The 9,186-nt window shown below is 39.5% G+C and overlaps 1 long non-coding RNA gene across 1 annotated transcript; it reads left to right on the top strand.

The window, feature by feature from the left end:
• Positions 1–959: 959 nt before the first annotated feature.
• Positions 960–7,341, top strand: LOC109305648. The gene is made up of 4 exons (XR_002099659.1): positions 960–1,129; positions 1,205–1,245; positions 6,183–6,319; positions 6,848–7,341. It is a non-coding gene; the product is annotated as an uncharacterized LOC109305648 (long non-coding RNA).
• Positions 7,342–9,186: the final 1,845 nt, after the last annotated feature.

The following is a 9,186-nucleotide window of genomic DNA, read 5'->3' as shown; positions in this document are numbered from 1 at the left end:
AATATTTTGAATTCTTAATCAGAATATTTACATCAAAATATTCCATCCCCAGCCTTTGCCATATCCTAATGTTTTTTGTACTATTTTTTGTTTGACTAACAAGCACTGTGCTTTGTATTGTACAAACATAAAGGAAAACCCTGATTGACTTGATGCAGAGTTTCGAAAGTCCCTCAAAGATTTAGGGACACAAGCTCCCACCAACACTTTTTTAAAGGAAGAAGTAAAATCAGGAGAGGACAGCTGTTAAGATGAAAAGGATGCAGAGGACAATCCAGTCACAGGATACATGGCTACCAAATAATATTTGGAAGGCCCAATGGCACAAAGAAAAAATCCGGAGAAGGACACAAGACTTATTTGTGCTCTGAGTGTATGACAGTGAAGGCAGAGATGGGATCAAGGGTGTCAAACAGGAGGACAGAGAAAAGAAATAGATGGAACTGGAACAGGAGAAATGAAAATGATTGAGGGGCAGAATTGCACGCAAAGGGTAGAACAGGAAGCTTGAACTTGCTATGACAGACAGGAGGAAGCAAGTGTTCAGAAGGAAATAGTATGGTCAGAGCAGCTGTAAAGGGAGATGATCTCTATAGTGCAAATTTGTTGAGACTATGAGGTGGTCCTAACATTACTTTTGGAACTGTCTTGGTCTCCAAAGAAGTTTGTTTTTCCCAGGGGTTTACCTTCCCTTGTCTCCTTTTAAGTGCACAGTATGGAGTAAAAACAAACAGCAATTATGTTCAGGTAACATTAAGTGTCTGACCTGAATCCACAAACACAGGGAATCTTTTGAGCCAAACCTGGGAAACTCCATCCTTAAGTCAATTGTCTAAGAAGGGCTGCAAATGTGGTGCATGAGATCATCTCACAGATTGAGACCCCAGTAATTGCATAAAGAAAACATGGTTCACTCAGGATGAAGTTTGAACTTTAACTCTGGAGAGCCTGGCTTTTGTTGGCTTAAAAGAAAACTGAACCTCTTGTGCTTATTGCATTGTCCTAAAGGCCTAGATAATGACATATCTTTTCCTAGACCAACAAACAAACTGCAATACCCCAGCTTTGAGGACTAAATGGTCTACCCTTCAGGTGTTCGCAGTTCAACCGAAAGGTCAAGTCTTAAAAGGTGAGTTTAAGTTGATCTATTTACTGTAATTTGCATTAGATACAATGCAGAGAAAACTTTTTCTTTGTGTTACAGGAAGCAGAGAGATTACATCAAAGAGTGCTGAAACGTGTTCTGTAAGTTCACAGAGTGAGAAACCCCTTTGGTCTAGATATCTGGATGGAAATCTCATGAGAACAGGCTCTCCCATAACATCTCTAGTCATTCCTAATCCCTGCTGGCTCAGAAACATCACAGGGATGGCATTTCTTAAATTATTTTTGTAGCCCTGCTTTTGGTCAAAATCAGGAAGCACATAAACCTTACAAACAAACAGAAGCCTAACAGGCAGAGGGAGCCTCAAAAGGAGGTTTAGCTCAGATTTAGTTCATGTTTTGGGTAAAGCTTTGATTTGATTCCACATTATAATATTAGTAACAATTCTTCATACTCTCATCAGAGGATCAGGTACACCCTTAAATCTGGTGTATGCGTAAAGAATTTTACCAACATATTTATGTCATCAAGTGCTTTTATTTTTCACTGGCATAGCTAAGCCGTAGTTAAAACCACCTTATTATAGGAGTAGTTATACCTGTTGAAAATACTTTGTATATCTTATTTTGCTTTGCCAAACCAGAATAGTGTATGTTTATATTGGGGCAGGGAGGTTGTAAGTGTTCTAGCATGTTTTAAGTGGAGAAGTTTTACATATAGAAGCCTTTTTTTTTTTAAATCTCTCACGGTTGCTCCCAGCATTGTTCAGACAGAGGCAAGTCTTGTTTCTGGTAGAAGTCGTGTCAGCAGGCAGCAGTCATTACCACCCAGCAGCACAACACAGACACATCCACCTCCTCCACTGTGGCAGTTGCTCTACCATAATGTGTTGGGAAGGCCCCAGCAAGTGAAGGGACCACTACAGCCCCTACAAGGCATGTTGTCTACACATGCCTTCTTCTGGCTGCTGGATGGAGAGGAAGGCCTTTCTCTGCTCAACAAATGTGATGTGCTTCTATTGGCAGATCTGGATCTGGATCTGTCACTCCAAGGGAGCATTGGGTATAGATATTTGGTAGTGTAGACCAGTGGTCTCCAAAGTGGGTGCACACACCCCAGGGGGTGTGCAAGATGATCCATTGGGGTGCGGGAAGAAAATATTAGAACTTCTATTTCTATTTATATAAATATACATATATTGGGGGTGCGTGCTGAAAAATTTTTTACTGATGGGGTGCATGATCAAAAACGTTTGGAGACCACTGGTGTAGACCACGCCAGACCAAGAGTGGGGAGAGGCAGAGAGGCAATCTATAAGGCCTCTTCACTGATGAGCCTGTCTCCTTTCCATTCTCAAGAGTGTCAGAGACATAGTGCCTAGACTTTTTGGCTGCTTACATATGTAAAAAAAAAACAGTGCTTTACTTTATGAGCACACATCAACTGCTGAAACTTCCTTAGCCTGATGAAGGGTTTTTGAACCCGGAAGCTTGCTTAAATATTGTTCTCTAACTATTTAGTTGGTCTAATACAAGATATCAGATTCACCCAAAGAACCTTGTCTTACTTTAAACTCAGCACACCCAGTGCACAAGCCCAGTGCACACCCAGAAGAGACAGCACGTTAGTTGGACCTGGCTCCCCAATGTCTGTATGTATCAAGTGCTTCAGTGGGGTTTTTATGGCGCTTTTATCTAATAGCTGATTCAATCAGCTATTAGATAAAAGTGCCAAAAAGCCCTGCTGAAGCACCCAGTCTATATAGACGCTGTGGAGCCAGGTTGAACTAATGTGCTGCTTCTAGTAAAGCACGTTTTTTTTTTCCACGTCTGTCAGTGCCCTTTGTGAATCCCCTTTCATACAGGCAATGCATAGTTTCGTGGGAGGGACAGTTATGTATCCGTGTGCATATCTGTGGGCTTGCTGATGATTCTTTGATTTCATCCTTTTTTTTCACCACGCAAACTTTAAAATAACTTGGAACTTTTTAAATTGAGTTCATATTTGTATTCTTATTTACTCTCCTAAGCCTTGAAAAAAAACCACATTCAGGTGAGAGAGTATATTTGCAAAGCAATGTTTTCTGTTCTGTTGCTTTTAAGAGTCCAGACTACATTGCATTGTAAATAATTGTCATTTCCTTATTTTATCAGGAAAATATGAGATCACTTACTCATTCCCAGATACCCAGAAAGTGGTTTATACAGCAGCAGCAGGAAGAAGAAAACTGATCATGCCCATAAGAGTGACAATCCGCCCTGAGTATTAGTTCTTGGCATGCTTTAAATTAGGATATATTACCATTTGCAACTCAAGATTGAGTTTGCCAGTAAAGAGGCAGTTTGAGAAAAGTAGAAACGTTTGGCATTACTCAACCGTTCTATCAGTTTAGCTCTAAAACATACATGAGAAAACTCTACCAGTAAGGGAGGCATCGTTGAGGACATATATTCAAGTGTATTACAAAAATCTGGAACTTTTGCTCAGTACCTCTAAAGTAAAAAGTAAATATAGCATTACAAGGAGGTGGCAAGATAGAGGTGCACCTCATAGTTCACCTGAATAGCACTACAAAGGAGAATGGCTGGTCACATAACCTCTCAGGGTCTCAGCTTTCCTACCTTAGTTCAGTGAGAATAACCTGGGAAATGTATCTGATCAGTGGTCACAAAACACATAACAAAACTGGTCTTTTTTCCCTATATATTGCACTTTAATCTGCAAGAAAACTCTGAATCCAGCTGACTTACAGAGTTAAGACTACCCCAGCATGAATGACGTTAGCAGAATCTGACTCAAAATATCTTTATTAGGACCACTCAAGACACAGCTCTTTAATGCAGAGAGAGCCTGCAGATACGTTATTAACACTCAGTTCTGTTTACAGTTATTATACGTTGTGCATGGCTGGTTCCCCAAATAGTGGGTGGGGGAGCCTTGTTGTTTTTGGATCTGCTGTGTTTGAGCCTGTTTCACATCTCATCTCCGTCATCTCACACTTACATGATCTGAAATTCTTTACCCTCATTTTGCAAAGGAGCACAGAACAAAAGCTTAGTAGCTGCTAATTACTGGCAAACACTGTGCAAATGTTGGAATGAGAACCTAACTCAAACAGATCAAGAGACATTTTTAAATTATAATTTAATTGCTTTTTTATTTAAAAAAAAGTTTTCAGATTCACAGTTAGTAGAGTATATACCGTTTCAATTTTGTGACTAACTTTCCAAAACAAATGCTAGAGCCCCACCCACATGTCCCTGACCCAGGAAACTGTATGAGTTGAGAGATCTCATAAACAAGTTTATTAATAATGAATCATCAGAATTTAGGAAGTGCCTTCATCGAAGGAGCTAAAGATGCTAAGCATTAATAACAGTAGTTGATTAAGGCTTGGCTTTTCAGAGATCACAGCAAGTTCTGAGAAAAGCCAATAGGCCTGTGGTTAAGGTCTTTACCCTGGATGTAAGAGGTCTGGATTTAAATCCCTAGTCTGTCTGATTTAGAGCAGGGGCTTGAACCAGGATTATATACCTCTCTTTCTGACCAAAATTTCATCCTGGACTTGAGAACTCTTGACAAAACTTTTCCCAAACTTATGTCAACAAAAAGCTTTGGTTTCAATAAACTGGCACTTTCTAGCAACAGTGTTTGTCCAAATATTCTCAGCCAGTTTGAACAATAACACACCCATGGGATAGCTATAGGAAATACTAAAACAATTTTTCATGTATTTGTTCTCGAAATTCATCTTGCAGCTTCTTTGTCATATGAGTAACTTTAAGTGCATAGTCCTGTTGTCTTCAATGGGACACATATATACAAATAAAATTACTTACATGTCTGTGTTTGAAGGATTGGGACCCTCATTGCATTGCATGCAATTTTTCTAAATGTACAAACTAACAGAAAAAGAAATCCAGGAAGGATGTCTCTTTGTGTCACTGTTCTCTCAGGGGCATTGATTAAATGAGAAAAGTTTGGAAAGATGGATACAGGAAACTGGGAGTTTGGACTCCTGCGTTCTGTTCCTCTTTGCTACTGGTTCAGCAAGGGATCTTAGGGGAGTTAATCTTTAAACTCTCAAAACATTATTAATTAGTTTTAATTAACTAAACTCTGGAAGCAATGTTCCAAGGCTTTTAAGTAGTTATTGTTGTTGAGGCATTGTAAGTTGTTCAGCTGGAAGGTAACATGTAAGTGCAGAATATTATTAAAAATGTGTCTCATTCAAACTGCATAGGACCATGTTCATTAAGCCTAAAAATCATTCTCTGATAGTTAATCTACAAGGATCCATTTGCTGATTTAGGCCAGACTTCCCCTCTTTAACTAAAACATTCAGAAACAAAAGAGGCATACGTTATGCTTTTCCATCCCACAATGTATATGATCCGACCCCAGATCAAACTAACAAGCTAAAACTTCTTACTCCTACTTGCGGTCATAGAAAAATAGGGCTGGAAGGGACCGCCTGAAATCGTCTAATAGCCCAACCTACTGCTCAAGGCAGGATCATCCCAGTCTAAAACATCCCCCAAAATATTTTTGTCTAAAGTGCAGTGATGGAGATACGAACTATCACCTCAACTTCCTAGCCACAGTTACCCATGATACAGCTGTCACACTTGGCATCATCCCAATTATACCATCATTGATATCTTGACTGGGAAGGATAGAAAAGCAGACAGACTTCTGCATGGCACATTACAATATTCATTGCAAAGATAAATATTTTTCTCTGGTCTTCTCAGCAGAACTGAACAAACAGTGCTAAACGGTCAGAAATCTGGCATATTTCTGACATAACTTGGGTGACAGAAAGCTTCTGAATGTGAGTCAAATGTTGTCAGTAGAAGCAAGGAAAATCAAGGCATATTGAAAGATCAGTCCTAGGAAACATGTAACTCTAATCTTTTGACTTTATAAATTACTCTGTTCCTATATATTGCACACCAATAAGCCTATTGTTGGAAAATATGCATATTTGCCTTAGGGTTGCTGGATTGTTCTTCAGTTTGTTTCCTCATATTATTTAGGTCAACAATTTAACTGACTCCTTTTCCTACTTATTCAGGCTCAAGTGCTGCCTTCTGATGAATATACTCATCTCCCGTTGGCTTCAGAAGGAGGTTCTGTGTGTATTTGCGGGCAAAATTTGGCACCTTTTGTAAAACACTTTGAGAGCAACAGCTGAGGAGAACTGTAAAGGAGGTGATTTTTTATTATTATTTTTGAAAAAGTGTATAAGAGTTGTGAAGGGGTTTTGAATTTTAAAATCTAAATAGCAATGCTGATTTTCTGGCAATGTTTTATTATTTCAGCTTCAAAGCTGGTAAGAAATTTTAAATGTAGTATGTGGATAGTATAACACTGCTCCAATTCAATGGGTCCTTTACTTGCATTTGGGAGTTTCTTGGTGCTACTGCCATAGAAATAATAAACAGTAATGTCAGCTAGGGAAAGGGGAGCCTACTGCAAATTATATATTTGTAAAACTTTAGTAATACTTGACCACCCTTGAACATTGCTGTTAAATGCTTGCTTGAGAAATAAGAAGAGACAAAGTCTGTGTATGAAAAGCGCTCATAAATAGTAAGGATTATAGATGCTATCTGAATGTCAGTAGGAGTTGAGCTTTCTTAAGGCCAGAAGGAACCATTAGATCATTTAGTCTGATTTCCTATATAAACAGGTCATAGAATTTCACCCATTTAGTATTTTATTGTATTTGCATTTCAGTAAAGTATATCTTCCAGAAAGACATCCGGTCTTGATTTGAAGACTTCAGGAGATGGAGAATCCACTGCTACTTTGTCCTGATGGTTAATAATCCTCGCAATTAAAAGCCATGTTTTATTTTTTATTTGAATTTGCCTGGATTTAACTTCCAGCCATTGGTTTTTGTCAAGTCTTCTCTGCCTCATTCAAGATATATCTAACACCTAGTATTTTTTCCTCTTGGAAGTTTTTATGTCCCATAACCAAACCATCATCATCACTTGGTATTCTTTGAGATAAACCAACTAGATCAAAATCCTTTATGATTTCACTGTAAAGCAGCCATAGTTTTGAGCCCTCAAATTATGTTCTGACTCTTTTGTGCACTTTCTCCAATTTTTCATCATCTCTTAAAATACAGACACCAGAACTGGATGAAATAGTATTTATCTCATCAATTCTACATATTAAGATAAAATTACCTGGTCGCTATTCACCATGCCCATTTTCTTACCTACAAGAACTTTATCAGCCCTTATTGCAGGGGCGGGCAATTATTTTGGGTGGAGGGCCTCTTAGTGAGTTTTGGCAAGCCATTGAGGGACTCATGACAGGCAGCCAGGGGCAGATAAATATTAATTTTCTAAATGTTTTAGGGGCCCTACAGGCCAGATAGAATGGCCTGGCGGGCCATATCCGGTTCGTGGGCTGCATTTTGCCTGCCCCTGCCTTGTCGCTAGAACATTACTAGGTACTAGGAGACCATGTTCAGTTGCTTGTCTCTATAATCCCTGAATCCATTCCAGCGTCACTGATTTTCAAGATGTATCTCCACCATTCTATAGATTTAACCTCCATTTCTCCTTCCTATAGACTACAACCTTGTATTAAAAGCCTCTGTTGGCAGAGGCTTTGCTTACTGAATTAAACAGCTTATTCTGTAAGCTTCCCCTGTTCATCTAATTATTATTACTTAATCAATCTGGTTTTAGCCAAAAATTATATCATCAATGATTTTATATTTACTTTCACAGGGTTGAAAGTAAATATGTGTCTGGCTTAGAATTCATCCCTGCAAGAAACACTATTCAATGAAGCCTGCCCATTGGCAAATAAATTTGAAACCAGAGTAAGTCAATCTTAATCCTTTTAACTTGTCTTAACTGATATTGTAAAGTCTCTGCAGTACTGTCTTGCAGAAGTCTTACTGTGGTATCTCTATGCAGTTATTTTTATTCATAAAACTTGTAATTGTGCCAAAAAAGAAATTGAGTTTGTATGACATAACCTGTTTTCCGTACAATTATGTTGATTGGCATTGATGATAACCCACGTTCTTTAATTTTTTTAGTGACCAAATCCCTGTATCAGTTTTCCCATTATTTTGTCTGAGACTGAGGTCAGGCTAACTTGCCTACAGTTATCCAGGTCAGCCAGCTTACTCTGAAATTTTCCTAATATTTAAATGTAATCTATTCAGTGAAAAAAATGATCAAGAAAAGTTGTGGGTTCACATTAGCTGGAGATATTCAAGACTAGACCTGACTGCCAACAATCTTGAGATGGTTAGAATATAATGAAATCAATCTTGCTGCAACTAAGGGATGATAAAAGTGTTTCACTCCAAGGCTAAGTACAGACAGTCAAAAAGTCTGAGGCTGAATCAATTCAAGGTCTTTGCAGGTTAGTCTGAGATGCAGAGATTAAACTGAGAAACAAGTGAACAGACATTCACTTTTGATTCAAGAAATGCAGCCACATGCCTGCAGTGGCCCAGGGCAGAAGCTGAAGGGTGCTAGAGCATGCCTCCCATCCTGCTAGCCACTGCCAAAGGGAAGGGACTGAAGTTCCTGGCTTGAGCAGGGGGAATGGCTAGTGCACTGAGCTGGGGAAGGAGGGTTTAAGCCCCTTCCTGGAGGGGAGGAGGCTGTTTCCTACCCCCCTGCCATCCCGAACCCTGCCTCATGCCCCCAACCCTCTCTGATCCAGCATGAAGAAGGGAATAGCCTGGCAGGGGCTACCCCCCCACACCCAGACAGACCCAACTGTGGTTGCCAGCCAGGTTTTCCACCCCCACCCCCTCGTTAGCCAGGCCTCACTGCTCCAGCTAAGGAGCAGAGAGGTGGGGCCAGCCCTGGTCTCTGGATCGGATAGCACAGAACAGTCCAACCCTCAAAGCAACCTGGGATGCTGGGGGACTCTGATTTAACTTGAACCAGGAAGAGGTCTGGGACACAAGTCTCAAAAAAAAGTTTTATGTAAATCAGTTAAGTTTGATACTACATTCAACCAGGTTTATCTTAAACCAGTTTTAGCAGTTTTGAAACTGGTTTATGTGTACTGAATTTCTGTTCTGTTAC

The sequence above is a fragment of the Crocodylus porosus genome, unplaced genomic scaffold (genome assembly GCF_001723895.1).
Source record: "Crocodylus porosus isolate Cpor-Errol unplaced genomic scaffold, CroPor_comp1, whole genome shotgun sequence".
In the NCBI taxonomy this organism is placed as follows: Eukaryota; Metazoa; Chordata; order Crocodylia; family Crocodylidae; genus Crocodylus; species Crocodylus porosus.
Note: the sequence above shows the minus strand (reverse complement) of the source record. Positions and strands in the feature narration are given on the sequence as shown.